Source organism: Balaenoptera musculus, chromosome 6, assembly GCF_009873245.2.
Source record: "Balaenoptera musculus isolate JJ_BM4_2016_0621 chromosome 6, mBalMus1.pri.v3, whole genome shotgun sequence".
Lineage (NCBI taxonomy): Eukaryota > Metazoa > Chordata > Mammalia > Artiodactyla > Balaenopteridae > Balaenoptera > Balaenoptera musculus.
The window spans coordinates 32585486-32600617 of NC_045790.1; positions in this window are offsets into that span (position 1 = coordinate 32585486).

A 15132-nucleotide genomic window follows, 5' to 3' on the forward strand; every position below is an offset into this window, starting at 1 on the left:
GCCTGCAGGTCTGTACGCCCCTTGGTGAGGTAAAGAATCTCTGGTTAGTGTGTTGTCTGAGAATGCATGCTGTGGTTTCTTCTGAGTAGAATTTCCAGTTACCAGCTGGCACTAACAAGAAAAGAATTTGCTGCAAGCTCTGCCCCAAACATGAGGTTCAAAGCCCCAAATACTATGAAAGAAATCTGGTGTCTCTTCTATCTTGATTTTTGTTCTCTCTCTCTCTTTTTTCCCCAGTGTCACTGTTTGGTCCTTAGTCTTTTTCTTATTTGTGAAGGACCATTTCTTCTGTCAGCAAGGCCCAGGCCAAATTATGGGGTTCATGTGGTAGCTTCTTTTTTGGTGAAAAACAAGTGAAGTAAATGTGATTATGCTCAGAAGACCAAAGAATCATTCCACTGTCTCATTTTTGTGGTCTTATGTTTCCACCCCTCTGAAGGAAAATTCAGAGTTAAAGGGAAAAATTCAAAGACATCAACTTACCTTCACCTCTGCTTCTGCACATTCAGTGACCCTTACAGCTAGAAAGAAACCAGAGCACCATTTGCCAAGACATATGTTTAAAATATAGATGTATTTCAATAAAATTTAAGTATATTTAAAACATGTAAACTATGTATTTTTGAAGTGTATGTTAAAGTGAATAGATAATAAACAAGGTTGTGAAAACAAGTCTATTTTACATGTTCTATTAAAGAAATAGTTTTAGTGAGATGATGTAATTATGCTCTTCACAAAACTTTTAAGAATTTACAATAAGTATTAATTTATCACACGCAAAAAAAAGAAATAAAATCTGAAAATGGGACCTAAAATCAGAGTTGTATGACAAGCATTTCCTTTCATTCCTTTTTATGCTTCTTTGGGACTCTTTGTATAACCTCAGTTAAGGCTCTTTGTGGACATGAAACACCATCCAAATGGCGCTCTGGCCCACCACCTCAGCCTTGCTCCCAGGGAGTCTAGCCTTGCTCTGCCACTGGGGGTCAGTTTTGTGCATATGGCAATGGCCAAAAGACAAGACTGCTTTTCACTCAGCTTGCTTTCTCTTCTTGGAGTGGCGTGGGTGTTGCTGGACCATAAGTCCTGCCCACAGCACAAGAGGTCCTACCTTCCCCATCCTGGTTTCCTGCCTGTGGAGCCCAGTGGGCCTCACTCCAGCTGCTCAGAGATTCTGCCTCATTTCCCCTTACACCATACATGCTCTTCTCCTCAAGAATCTATACAAAACAGTAAAGGGAAGCCAGATACATAAACTTACCCTGGCATAGAAACATGGTACAATTGGTGTGGGTCTCTGGCCTAAAAAAGGGGTAGGGGGAATAGGGAGATATGAATTTAACCTAAGGTTGAAAAACAACCTCCAGCACTCCCCACCTTCAGCTTCATCAGATCCAGCCCTGTGGGTCTTGGAGGCAAAGGCATAGTGACGTTTTACAGCTTGGAGGAATGTTTGTGGGTTGACAAGTAGACCCAATAACTGCACTCTACCCAAGAAATTTTCTTGAGCAAAATTCTAATAGAAATGAATCTCTTCCAGAGAAGTTTTCCAAGGGAACTTCAATATGGGCATCAATCTACTTGGGAATATCTTAAGAGGAAGAAATTGAAAAAGCACATAACTAAGAGATGGGGATGGATCAGAACCCTGATGTGACTGCAAATATTCCATCCATTCACCTATTTGCTCCATCCCTGCTTGTTGTCTGAATGCCTCTGCACAGCCAGAGAAAGCCCGTCCATGTGCTTGGCTCACGATGGGATCCAGGGTGGATGAACTGCAAAGCAGAGTGCCTACCTTTCAGACTCAGATGCCTGGAAATCCCTGAGGAGGAAACTGGTCTCTCAAGTTCTCATATCTGAAAATATTTATAAATTCTTGGGAAGAGTTCTTATGTCTTCTCCCCTGCTTTTTTTCTGTATCTTTTGGGAGAACTCATGTTTGAGTATGGATGTCTGGGTTATGGTCTCTGAGAAACAATAGACACTCGTACCCCACAGAGATATGAAACTATGCAGGTGCTGAATAATATCGAGTTCTAAAGAGCTGCAGTGTTAAGGGTTTTTGTTTTTCTTTTTCCCCACAACATCTTGAAAGTATTTTCTCTGTGTCAACTACATATTCTAAACCTAAAAGAGAGATCTTGATATTTGGAATATACAATGTGCCTTTTTCCCTCAGCAAGGTGTACAATTAATTCCTTACGTTCTCGAATAAAATGGTGGAGCAGAGAGTGTCTCCAGGATCCCCAGAGATTCCAGGCACACAATAAGAATGTTTATCTTTTCATTTTCAGAAGCAATCACTGCACACCTCTACCTGCAGGAGAATGAGTAGTTGGGATTTCTTTCAATTATTTTCCCAAAGAGAGAGTAAATGAAGTCATCAAGCCATCTGGTCGACCTTCAGCAGTCATTTACTATATTCATTTATCATATCTATGAGTAAACTGTAATAACAAGAAAAGAGCTAGGCACAGGAATAAGAATCCTGGGAAAAGTTTAAGTGTTAAAAGGTTAAAATTTATAAAAGGAGGAAATGGGAAAAGGGAATATAGCTTCCTCATACCTCACGCTTGCCTCAGTCCGCTTGTGTTTACCCATCTCTCCTGCAGTACTGGCTCCTAGTTTGACTCCTCATATTGACAGGTTGTTTTCATACCTCCCCACTCTGGGGGAAGGGGTAAAGAGGGAATCATCTTCCTGGGGATTTCCCTCTCTCTCTAAAATCAGAGGCTGAGTATCTGCCCTGAATCATAGCACTTTAGACAGATAGCCTGGAATTCAAAATACTGCCAGGCTCCTAAATCTCTATCCCTCCCTCTCAATTCCCCATCATGGAGACCTAACTGGTTAATTAAAACCAAATATCTTCCTCAAATTAGAGCAGACACACAAAACCAATATAAGAGTTCATGGGAATTGGGGCAAATTTTTGCAGTAGAAGTGAGCTAGAGTAAAATCACTCCTTCCCAATGTCTCCCCATTTCCTCTGAAGATGTACATGCAGTGTCCATATCTTCAAAGGACACCTTATTTGTAGGCTATCAGGTAAGAAATGACCTGTCATCAGCTGGTGCCACAGTAACTTTGGATATGAATATGCATGCAGGAGGGACACCTCAGAGTCTACATTCTGTATACCATCATCTGGCTGCAACAGGTTCAGGGAACAAATTCCAACTCCCCACCTGCTGTTGGGGGGCCACTTTAATTGTCTTATCCCTTTGGATTGTCTTAGAGGATGCTTTTAAAACAGATTTTAAGAATCCTAATCGAGCTGTTAATTTTGGTCTTAGGCTTCCTTTCCAGAATGGCCCTTAGCGTATGGAATTTGGGTGGGAACTTTTTACGTTTGATTACTACACATATTAAGTTTTATAGCTGCCCAAATTTCTCCTTTCTTAGAGTGTGGGAAGAGAGGGCAATGGGAAGAAATTAGGACTGTAGTTGTGGTAGACATTTTAAGGCACAAAGCTTCTCTGGGCCATTCAAAACATAGAAGAGACTACTTAATTTACCTCTACACAAGGCTGACTCTAGTTCTGCAGTTTTGCAGGATAATAGGCTGTTTTCCCCAGATACCCAGAATTTTCCAGGATGTCAAGTAAGAGTTGCACATATTTTTTCATCCTGTATCTGATTTCTACATATAAAGGAAAAAGAAAAGAAAATTAAATAATTAATTACTCTGATGGATAGATTCTGTGATATATTGCCCAAGTGCCCCTTTAATGAAAGAATTTTTACCCCAGCTTCTGGGTGTGCTTTCAGCAGATAGCCTTCGATAGTACTTTCAGGTCTCCTTCACCTGGAGAGAGCCCAAGTGCCCAAAGTTGCACCTCTTTCTGTGGAACGCAGCATGCTCATGGGGCAAAATAGTTGGGTGGCTAACAAGGGTACTACTCAATTTGTACCATTACCATATCAAGGATGGATGATAAGAAGTGACATACCATTACATTTGCCATAATCTATTGGTTAAAAGCACATCACAGGTCCTGCCCACATTACAGGATAAGAATATTGGAGCACCCTAGCGTCTTTCTCCCACATTGGGTGATCTAAAAGGTTGCCAGCTTAAAGTACCCAAAACAGGAAAGAGCTCTGTGGAAGTCCACAGTGCAGTGCAAACAGCACAGCTTTTTGGGCCATAGGGCCTGAGATACCCATGGTATTAGAGGAAAAGTGCTGGGAAGAAAGGCCACGTGGAGTTTATTAATACTTTGGGTGTCATAGTTTCATGTAACACAATAAATAATAACACTTTATTACTGTGATATCTTGATTGATCATGTGATTTTTCTGGCTCACTTTTCTACAAATTCATCAAAACTTAGCAACCTCATTTTCAATGACATAATTGAAAGCAATGTCAGTTGCTCTTGGAAAGTGTAAGATCAAAAATAATTTTTAATTTTTAGAGGGATCTTTCTGCTGATGCAACCATTACTGGAGTTGGTAAGAGTATATTACAGTCTGTGATAACATTGGGGCAAATTTCTGATAAATTATTTCAAAATAAGATTTCAGTACTTCTAGAGCATGATTCTAAATCCTTTTCTAAAAGGATTTAACTCTTTATACAAATCACTTTTGTTTAAGTCTGAGTTCAATTTTAAACATAAATTTATACAATGACATTTTAATGCTTCCTCTGAAATTTCGTGGAGCTTGTGCAAGAAACTAAAAGTGGCTTTGTGATTTGTATATAATTCAAAATGTCTGTTATGTCACCTATCGCTGGATCTTCAATGACAAGAAAACATTGGTTTTCAGATTGCCTTTCTTGTTATCAACTGGTTCATTGGAAAGTTCATATGAAACTACAACTCTTTTCCATTGGAAGCAACAATTTGAAATTTGATTTCTATTTCTAGATGTATAGATCTTTGCTTTCTAATCTTGCAACAGATTTCAAAACCAGAGATTCTAGCAATTCCCTGCTATGCATTATGTCCTTGTTTATGCTTTCTAAAGAGTTCTGGTTCCAATATCGATATGTGTGTATGGAAGTAGAGGGCAGTTCCCCCACATATCCAAGCAATTCTCAGACACCAGCTGGGTGTCCTACAATTCAACTCAATTCTGACACTATCTGTCCAAAGATAGTGTCAGATTCCACAGGTTGAGGCTTCAGTCCTACAAGACTGCTCCCCCTCCTCTTGACACACACACGCATACACACACACACACACTTCAGATGCCAATTCCAGGTCATCACCTGTGCTTCTGACCCACTGGCTATAGACCAGAGGTTCCAATGACCCTCCCCCCACCTTGGTTTTGGTTAATTTGCTAGAGCAGCTCATCTAACTCAGAGAAACCTTCTACTTACTAGATCACTGGTTTATTATAAAAGGATATAACTCAGGAACAGTCAGATGGAAGAGATGCATAGGTCTAGGTACGGGGAAAGGGCACTGAACTTCCACGCCCTCTCCTGGTAAGCCACTCTCCCCAAATCTCCAGGTGTTCACTAACCAAGAAGCTTTCCAAACCCCATCCTTTTGGGGTTTATGGAGACTTCATTACATAGGCATGATTAATTAAACCATTGGCCATTGGCGATTGATTCAACTTCTAGCCCCTCTCTCCTCCAGGGAGGTCAAGAGAGACTGAAAGTTTCAACTTTCTAATCATAGGATTGGTTCTCCTGGCAACTAGTTGCTTTCCAAAAGTCACCTCATTAACATAACAAAAGACACCTTTGTAGCTCTCAGCACTTAGGAAATTCCAAGGGTTTTAGGAGCTCTGTGCCAGAAATGGGAATGAAGACCAAATATGTATTTCTTATTATAATTCACAGTACCACACTTTTCTTTTGTAATAATTTACTGAAATGTTTGCTGGCTGAGCACAGGTAGTTCCTATCTTGGTCCTCAGGCTGAAGAGTTAATATTGGTGCAGATGCCACAGGGATGGATGGGAAGGCTGGCCTCTCACCACAGGTCCCAGCATTAAACTCATGAGGTTTCTCCCCTTTCTTCCAGGGCAGTGGCTGCCACCACTGCTGCTTCTGTTGCTGCTGCTACCATCCCAGTCCAGAATACCTCTGGGCTCTTCAGGGCCCTGACCTGCCCCAAGTATGCTTGTGTGCACCAGGTAGCCAGGCCAACTGCTTGGCATGAATGCTGAACACTGCCCACTGTGCCTGTGGATCTGACCCCAGGTGTGTGTGCGCTGTTCCCTGGTTATCTCCCCTGCGCACACCCATGCCCTGTTGTTCCATTGGACTTCACCAACAAGGCATAAGTTCAAAGATAAAATCATTATGAATTTCAAGATGGTATCCACAGAGCATTAAACCAAGCATGCAGCCCCTTAGGAGAGTGGAGTCCTGTGAGACTACACTGGTTACATGATCATGTCCTGCTGGCAGAAGTCGCTCAAAAAGTGAGTGTCACTGGATGTCTTCCATGCTGCTGGCTGCAAGACTGTCATAGGAGCAAGCAGGGAAGAACACACAGAACCAAGAAAAGAAGTGCCTTCTTTTTTCCACGTCCAACCAGGGTACCTCTACTAACAAAGCTTAATACCATGCCAGATGGCAATGAGAAAATGGGGTCCAGCTCCAGCATCACAATGCAAGATAGAGAATGGATTTAGAGGAAAAAAGAATTGACCTAAGTCACTTTGGAAAAGAGTGAAGTTTGGAAGGCTAAAGGCAAAAAGAACTGCATGTAAGCATTGAGTTCTAGTTGATAGTTTGGTTTCATGAGGGTTTGGGTTAACAATTCTGAAACCATTAGGCATGTATACTTGGGTTGAGCATTTAAGTAGATGGTGGGAGCCAGGTTTCCACCTGGCTGGAGTGGGAGGTTATGAATAAGCAAGGGAATGAGGCTAGAATGTTCCATGTGGTAATAGATTAGAATTGGAGACATCACTATCAACCCATGTTTGGCTCAATATAGATTTACCTGGTTACATATAGAAATATTTATACGTACGAATGTATACACTGGTTAGTATGCCACAAGTATACCTAGAACCCAGATCTTGGTTTTTAATACTGTTCTCCAATAAAAGGAACCAGGGCTTATTGAAGAAATGGCTTATACTAGGACTGAGGCAGGAAATATACAAAATGAGCCTGGAGTATCCATGGTGCCAAAAATAAGAAAATGCTAAAAAACAAAAACAAAACAGAAAAATACACAGTAATGGGGAATCCCACAGTAAAGCAAAGGAATCCAGATGCCAACTAAAAGAGTTCCAAATGGCCAGAGCTGAAATAATTTGAGCAATAAAATAAATAATGGAATATTGAATTATTGCTCAAAGTACAAAATAAATTTCTATGAGTCCATAGTGATATAAATAAATGATTAAATAAATTAATAAGTGGGAGAAAATAGAAAAATCTTCCATGCCAAAGAATTCTGAATAATTAATGTACCTTCTCCTCCACCCTCAAAGTGGTACAACATGGAGAAAGAAAAAAAAAAAAGAGTAACTTTACAACGGAGACCCTGACAAACATCATCACAAGCCAGATGACCAGAGTTAGCATTAACACTGACAGCTCATACTAATAGCATGTACTCTCAAATGATGTGATCAGAATGGCCCATAGTTCTGTGACCTTCTTGCCCAAAGCATATTACTCCATGATAAAAACCTCAGACAAATCCCAACTGAAGAATATTCTATATGATAACTGACCTCAAAACTGTCAAAATCAACAAACACAAAGAACGTCCAAGAAACTGTCATAAGCAAGAGAAGCCTAAGGAGATTTGACTACTAACTGTAATATGGGTTCTTGGATGGGATCCTGGGACAGAAAAGAACATTAGGGAAAAACTGGGGAAATCTGAATGAAGAATGGACTTTAGTTAATAATAATGTATCCATATTGTTTCCTTAATTGTGACAAATGTACTATACAAATGTAGGATGTTAGTAATAGGGAGAACTGGGTGAGGGATATATAGGAATTCTCTGTACTATCTTCACAATTATTCTGTAAAACTAAAACTGCTCTAAAATAACAGTTTATTTTAAAAAGAATGGATCTGAAGCTGAGAGACTGAAACTTGATAAGCACACAACATGTTAAGTCCTTCAGAGAGTATTCACCCCTGAAAGAGGCACTAAACTACCAAATAGACAAAATGCTTTGGTCCACTAACCTCAGCCAGCCTCTGTCATCAGCCATCACAGTAAAGGTACAAAGGCGCATGCATGAAATGGGTGCAGGGGCCAGGGATGAAGGCCCCACATAGTTCATCAGCATGTACTCCAACATACCAAGGCTTATCTAGCTATGTCCATTGCTGAATGTCCAACCTGCCCATTATGGGGGCCAGTGATGAACCTTGATGTTGGCACCATCTCTCAACAAGGCAAAATGGCCACTTGGTGTCAAGTTGTCAAGTCAACTACATTGGACCTCTTTCATATTCTCAATGCTTCCTTTTCTTCTTGTCCACAAGTATTCATCCCAAGGGCACTCATTAATAAACATCTTACATGCTGATCTCCAGCCAGGCATCTGCATCCCAAGGAGCCTAACCTGTGACAAGTGTCCACTCAGTGTCAAGATCTATGCTGGGTGACTTACATTTGTCATCTCCACTATTCTTCACAACACCCTGTGAGATGTTTTGAATGGTGGCTACCTTTAAGAGTTTGGGCAGGGAGCCTCAGAGGTTAATGAACTTGCCCAGGGTTCTATCACTTTTAGGTCAAGAGCCACTCCAAAGGCCATGTCTGGGAAGTCTACCATGGTAGCTACACCTATTGTAAGAAAAAAGAAAAAGACACTAATGATCATTTCCTCCCATAGACCAGACATTTTGCTAGACCCTTGTACCTACACAACATTCAATTTCACAGAAACCCAATTAAAGTAGAGAGTGTTGTCCCCATTTTAAACATCGATAAAGGCAAGGCTAAGGGACTTTCACTAGATAAGAGGCAAAGTTAGTTGTGGAACCCAAGCCTGTCTGATTCTAAAGGTGGCACATTCTCCTCTAGGTCAAGCTGCTTACTCTAAGATGGAGAGCCACCCAGAGAGAGCACGAGAGACTGGAAACCCTGAGACACGTATTTACCTAGAAACAGCCCAAACTAGGCAGTATTCATTGACTTATCAACCATAAAGAAGGGTATCTTCTTTCTCAGACTGAGCTTTAGAAATTTTTCCAAAGGGGTCTTCCACGAGCCTTCTAAACCCTGTGGTTACCTATAATAAGGTACTTACATAATTTTTGATCCAAAGCATGATACTTGAGAGTATCAGGGGACAATAGGAGAAAAACAGATGGCCATGGGAAAACAGAAAGGAATGCTCCCCCTACTACTGGGAAAAAAAATGTTCTATGTTTCTTATGTGTCATTCTTAGTTCATACTTAGTGCCTCAAATCAAATCACACTATAAGTTGAGTTTTCGGAGAGAGTGCTTCAGAGTGACTCACTGAATGGCCCTGCCTTTAATGCATTGTTTTCCCCTGCAAATTCAAACACAATCTTGGCCTCTTAATCACCCAGCCACTCGAGTTCCATTCTGATATAAACACTGTGCATTTCCGATTTGTGGAATTGTTTTCCTTTAATTAAATGAAGGGGGAAGGTGTAGTTATTTTCAACTCTCTGCACAAATTACTACCCAGTAGAAACAGAATCATGTATTGTAAGTAGTACTTATTCTATTTATTGTGCCGTCTATTGATGTGTGTTGGACTTGTTCTATTTTGGAGGCACTGCCATGGTAACTGGGCTCCTGACAAAGGCCTGTGTCAGAGCCGAACTTGAACATGCAGAACTTCAGATAAGTGGTGAAATAAAAAACCAACCTCGGCAGGCTCAAACATAACAATTTGAAGGATCATGTTTTGCTCCTGGGTGTTTTTATCCATAAAGTTGGGAAGTTCTGAGAGGCAGATCATGGGATTTACTGGACATCAAACTGGTCCTGAGTGAAAGGGTGGAAGAAAGACTATTTTCACAGTCTCTTAGCCCCCCTATCAATATCTGTGGCTCTGCCTTTGGGTCAGGCTCACAGCTTTAGGCAGAAAGTACAAGCTGGTGTTCAGCCTTCAGATATCCAGGGTGGATTTAGAGGATTGGCCTTGACTCCACAGCCCTGAGCTGTGGCCCTGGCTCTGCCCTTAACAAGCTCAGGGCTTCCCCAAACTAGGATTTTGTTCCCACCTATGCACTTGGATGTCCTTGGAAGACTCGGGAGCTCTAATATCAGGTTTCTCCTGAATCTGGTGCAGGGGGAGATGGGGAGGAATCTGCCTGATTCTCCCTTCTCTGTAGAACCAGAAGATTTCAGTGTTCCTGCGGGGAGTGGGCATCTAAACCATGCTGACTTTCTACAGCCCAGGTCTGTAGGGACTAAGGACACCAGAAGGAAGTCCACATGAACAAAACTCCTTTCCCTGGAGGATTTTCCTTTGGATTTTGCATAGAAATAGCAGTCTTGTCACTTTCACACAATTTCTCACTCTGGAGAGCCACTGAAAAGCACAAGCAGTGACCAGGTCTAGATCTTCCTTCGTCATCTCTCCCCCATACTCCTTCCTTTACTTAGAACCCCTCAGCCTATCAGCTCAGGCTCTGTTTAGCTCCTGAGTTGGGCCCAGGAGTAGAAAGGAGCTCATGTGCCTAGGGTTGGCTAGGGGCCACTCCATGGAACTCATCCTGGGATTCAAAGCTAGTGTGAGAATTGCCTTTCTTCTCCTTTTCCACTAGTTTTAGTCACTGCTCATGGTTTCATGAGCTAAATTATTCAGGCTTGAGTTCAGTCTAGAAGCAAGATGATCACCATCTTTCAGGAGCCTGCTCAGAAGGACTGAAAATAGATGCCTGACAAGTCTCTCTCTGGGAAGCCATGGGTCCCAGAGGGAGGGCTAATGGAAAGGGTACCATCTGTGCAAATTTCCTGACCCCAGGGAGAGCGAATCAGGACACAGACGGGCAAAGGAGGGAAAATGGAAGGGTTTCCCTGTTTATTAGAGAAACAGCCTCTTACTTGGCTGACATAAAATTTGTAAGATTATCTAGGAATCCCAGCTTCTCAAGTTAGCCATCATTTCCTACTCCAAAATTTGAGAGGTGGTTGTACCCTTAGCACTGAAGGGCAGGCTTAGGGCCCCATCCTGTTCTCTCACTCAGCGCTCCTGCAACAAAGCACTCGCTGTCCCACCTCCTGATCCTTGGTGACCCCTGCCCCCCAAAGCATCTCAGTCCTTGGCGCTCCCATTGGCCCTCCCTTATCTCCAAGCTTTAACCAGAAGGCTGGACCCTCTCGAGGGTTTCCCTTGGGCCAGAAATAGCAGATGTGTGCCTGGATTTAGAGCAGACCCAGCTCTCCTCAACTCTCTCACCCTTTGAGTTTTCTTTTATTGATAATGGAAATGCCACATTGCTCTCGATCCTACCTCTGTTTCTCTTCCCCCAAACATCACTCTCCCATAAACAACAGAAACAACTGTTTTTCCACTCCACAGTCTTCTCTCTTGTGATCCTGGGTATTTCCAGTTAGGGGAGTCAGCTATCATGCTAGCTCCCACCTTCATCCCTCATTTAATCAATTCTTCCTCCAGTTTGTCAAATGTTTCCCTTGCTATGGGGGAGGGTGGAGCAGAGTTGGGGATCCTGGAGGCATTGGGACAACAAGTGTGGAAGTCCTTTTAGATTAAAAAGCAAACTAAGATGTCCAGTGATGGTAATCTTTTGACTTTTCCTACAGGGCAGAGTTCACAATTTGGGGGAAAGAAAAAGAGAAAGGAGTGCTGATTATCCACATCTGGGGTGAATATGTGTAAAGGTGAGAGAGGGCAGGGAGGAAGTAGGGGACTGGAGAAGTTCCTAATAAACCATAGGAAGACGACCAAGCTAGGGCTTTGTATTTTTAGGGGTGACAGAACACTTCCAGCCTGTTACGGCTTGAGATGTTAATTATAGGACCTGTGGATATCAGCAGAGATCTTTTCAAAGAATAACTTAAGTGCCTAAAATCCCCCCAAGAATACAGAACCCGTTTTAGAAATGGCCTTCAAAGACAACAAAAGCCAAATGCGCAAATGCCTTCTACGCAGGGTGGTGCTGGGCAACCAGATCGCTTTCCAGCCTCCCCCCATACACTGTTGCTAGGAAACCGAAGGACTATACTTCCATCATCTCCATACTTGCTGGGAGATTGAGTAATTGGTCTCTGGATGTGCGTGTGCTGCTTCCCAAAATATCTCTTTAAAAAGACGTGAGAAGGATGCGGAGCCAGTCGGTAGGATGGTGGAGGGCGGACTGTGTCCCCAGAGGGCAGCGGGTTCCCAAAGCCAGGACTGAAGCGGAGTTGGGGGGAGGGGAGGACCCACGTTGGGGATAGAAATGGGGAGTTGTTTACAGGTTTCCCAGATTCTTTCCTATCATCAGCTTTCTTATTTAAGACTGATCTCCTAAGCGGAATCTGGAAATTGGTAGAGACAACTAAAATCTGGAGAGTAATGTGGTTTGCTTTTCATTCTTACTATTGACACAGCAAGGCTAGGAAAAATATTTTATTTTGTAGATACTTAAAATATAAATGAACATCCTTTATAGTGCTTGATTATAGTTGTTGAACCTCATTTGTGGGGCGGGGGAGGGGGGGTAAGAAATAGGCATGCTGTGGACACACACCCATGCCTACATGCACACGGGCCTCTGTGATGAAAATGCCTGCTTCACCTGCAGGGAGCCGAAGAAATAGAACATTAGGTCCACAGCTGAGGGTCTCTGGAAGTTAGGAAACCCAGTGATGAGACTTAGCCCTGCTCCTAACAGCTACATGACCGTCCGTGACCCTTCTGTGCCTCAGTTTCCTTATCTGTAACCCAACAGGGTTGAGCTAGTCCATCCCCAAAGTACACTCCAAATCTCCAACTTTACTGGAGTCTACGTCTAGTCCCACCTTCTCCCCAGAGCCAGGGGACAATGTCATATCATTTCTTTGTGGAGGTTTTCAATTCTTTCCTGTTAATTATCTGATTGATTTCTGCATTTTGTATTTTTTCCAATATCTATTCAAATTACTTGTTGCTGGAAGTCCTGAAGAGTAGATTTGCAAGTGAAGTGACTTACTTTTAAACTTTATTATTTTCCATTTTGTTACACTTTTCATACAATACATAATGTGTTCAAAAATCCACTTTTAATAGTATCACTTTTTTTTTAACCAAAGGAAGAGGATGGAAGGAGGCAGGGGGTTTCCTGATCTTGTATCCTGATCTTATAAACAAGAACTAATAATCTGGGGAGTTTTCCTTAAACTCACTGGCTGTATGATTAAGTGTTCTAAAATTCTATACCGAATTAGAAAACTCACTTTCTAGTTCTGACTCTATCTTCAACTCCTGGGACCATGACCAGACCCTTCTCTGTAAAATGAGGAAAAAGCCCGTGCTCCAATCCTCATAGGAATATTAGGAAACAAAATGCCATAATATATGTAAATGCCCTTTGGAACGTAGAAAGGGTGCACAGAATGTTCTGCATTCTTTTCACTGTGTGCCTGGGAAATTTATTCATTTATTCAGCAGGCATTTTCTGAGATGCTGCTGCCACCAGGCCCTTGTTAGGTATTGATTCACATGGCACATACCCATGGTCAGTGTCTTCCATCGTCTGTCCTGGCCCACAGTTCTGGGGAGAGGGACCTTCGATTACTACAGATAACTGAATTCTCAACAACTGCACCGTCTGAGTACTAGACCTTCTCCCAGGCTGAACCTTTGCCCAGTATGAAAAATGCTCTTAAATCACTCCCACGAGTGTCTGTCTTACTGTGTTCTCGAACACTCCCAGTGACACAAACCTCAGACACTTTATTTCCTGTGTTAATGAGTGCCAGTGCCTAATCATTGTACAAGCAGATGCTCCTCAGCAAAAACAAATAAAATTAAGCCTGTCTTTAGGTTAGCAAACACCTCCCACCCTGGGCTGAGCAGGCAATTAAGCAATGCTTTTCACCTTTTTTTCTCATCAGAGACGACAAAGCTCTCTGTCCCCTGGAACACCCAAGCCTCCTTATTTTCCTTGTTTTTGAAAGCATCCTGGAGGTTTTGGATGGACCTCGGATATAAGGGCTGTGAGGAGCATTAGTTGTCTTGACATCACTGAGAACTTATTTTATCAGTGGAGAGGAGGAGACAAACCTTACTTTTAATCTTTCTGATCCCGTTAAAAGTTAATTCCTCCTTGTGCCAAGAATGAGCTGAAGCCTGGAGGACAAGGGAGGGAAAATGGGACTCGTGGGCTGGACATTAGCTTTACCAGGCAGAGCTGGGTTCCTTCTTTTGTCCTGGGTATTTGGCAAATGTTCCAGAGTTTTCTGTAGGGGGATGGACATGGGAGGAAGAGCACAAGGAAGTCGTAAAGGGATGCCAAGTAATAATGAATAAGAGTTATTCTGTGTACTCCCAGGAGCTCTGAGCCCATGGGAGGCAGATGTTGTTTCAGCACCAGGAAGCGCTTGCTAAGGAAGCTTTGTAAAATGCAAAATGGCCTGGCGGTGGGGGGAGGCTGGGGGGTTCTTCACATAAATTCCCTTTCACTAGGAATGGACCCCCTGGCAAGGGTGTCCACAGGATTGCCCTCTGTGGCCCCTCCAGCCCTGTGAATCTGTGATGCTGTAGGAGCTCCAGGAGAACCATTCTGATCTATAATCAGCCCTCTACCCTAAAGCCAGAAAGGCCACTGATGGTCTCCAGAAAGTTTTGTCCCCAAACTAAGAAAGCATTGAATAACTTTGCAAAGTGCTGTTTAAAGTCCACTCTAGAAAAGTCCCCAGGTCCAGCTGAATTGAACAAAAATAACTGTCATCCTAAAGATGCCACAATTCTTTTTATGCTTTTCCATTTGGCCTCATTGCCTGATTTCCAGCAAGCATGGAAGGAGGTCCTCTCTGAGGGACCCTTAATCTCTTACTTTTGACGATATGGATTCTATTTGAAAGGGAAATGGCTTAGTTGTCCAACTGAAAATAAAAGCCTAGCCATTTTTATTTTCACTCATGGTAGCCTTGCCTCTTCTGGAAGCTTGTCTGGGGTCCCCAAACTAAGTCAAGAAGAAAAATCACTCTCCTTTCATGTGGGAAAATTTGAAGTCATTTACACTAATAACTTACTTTATGGTTT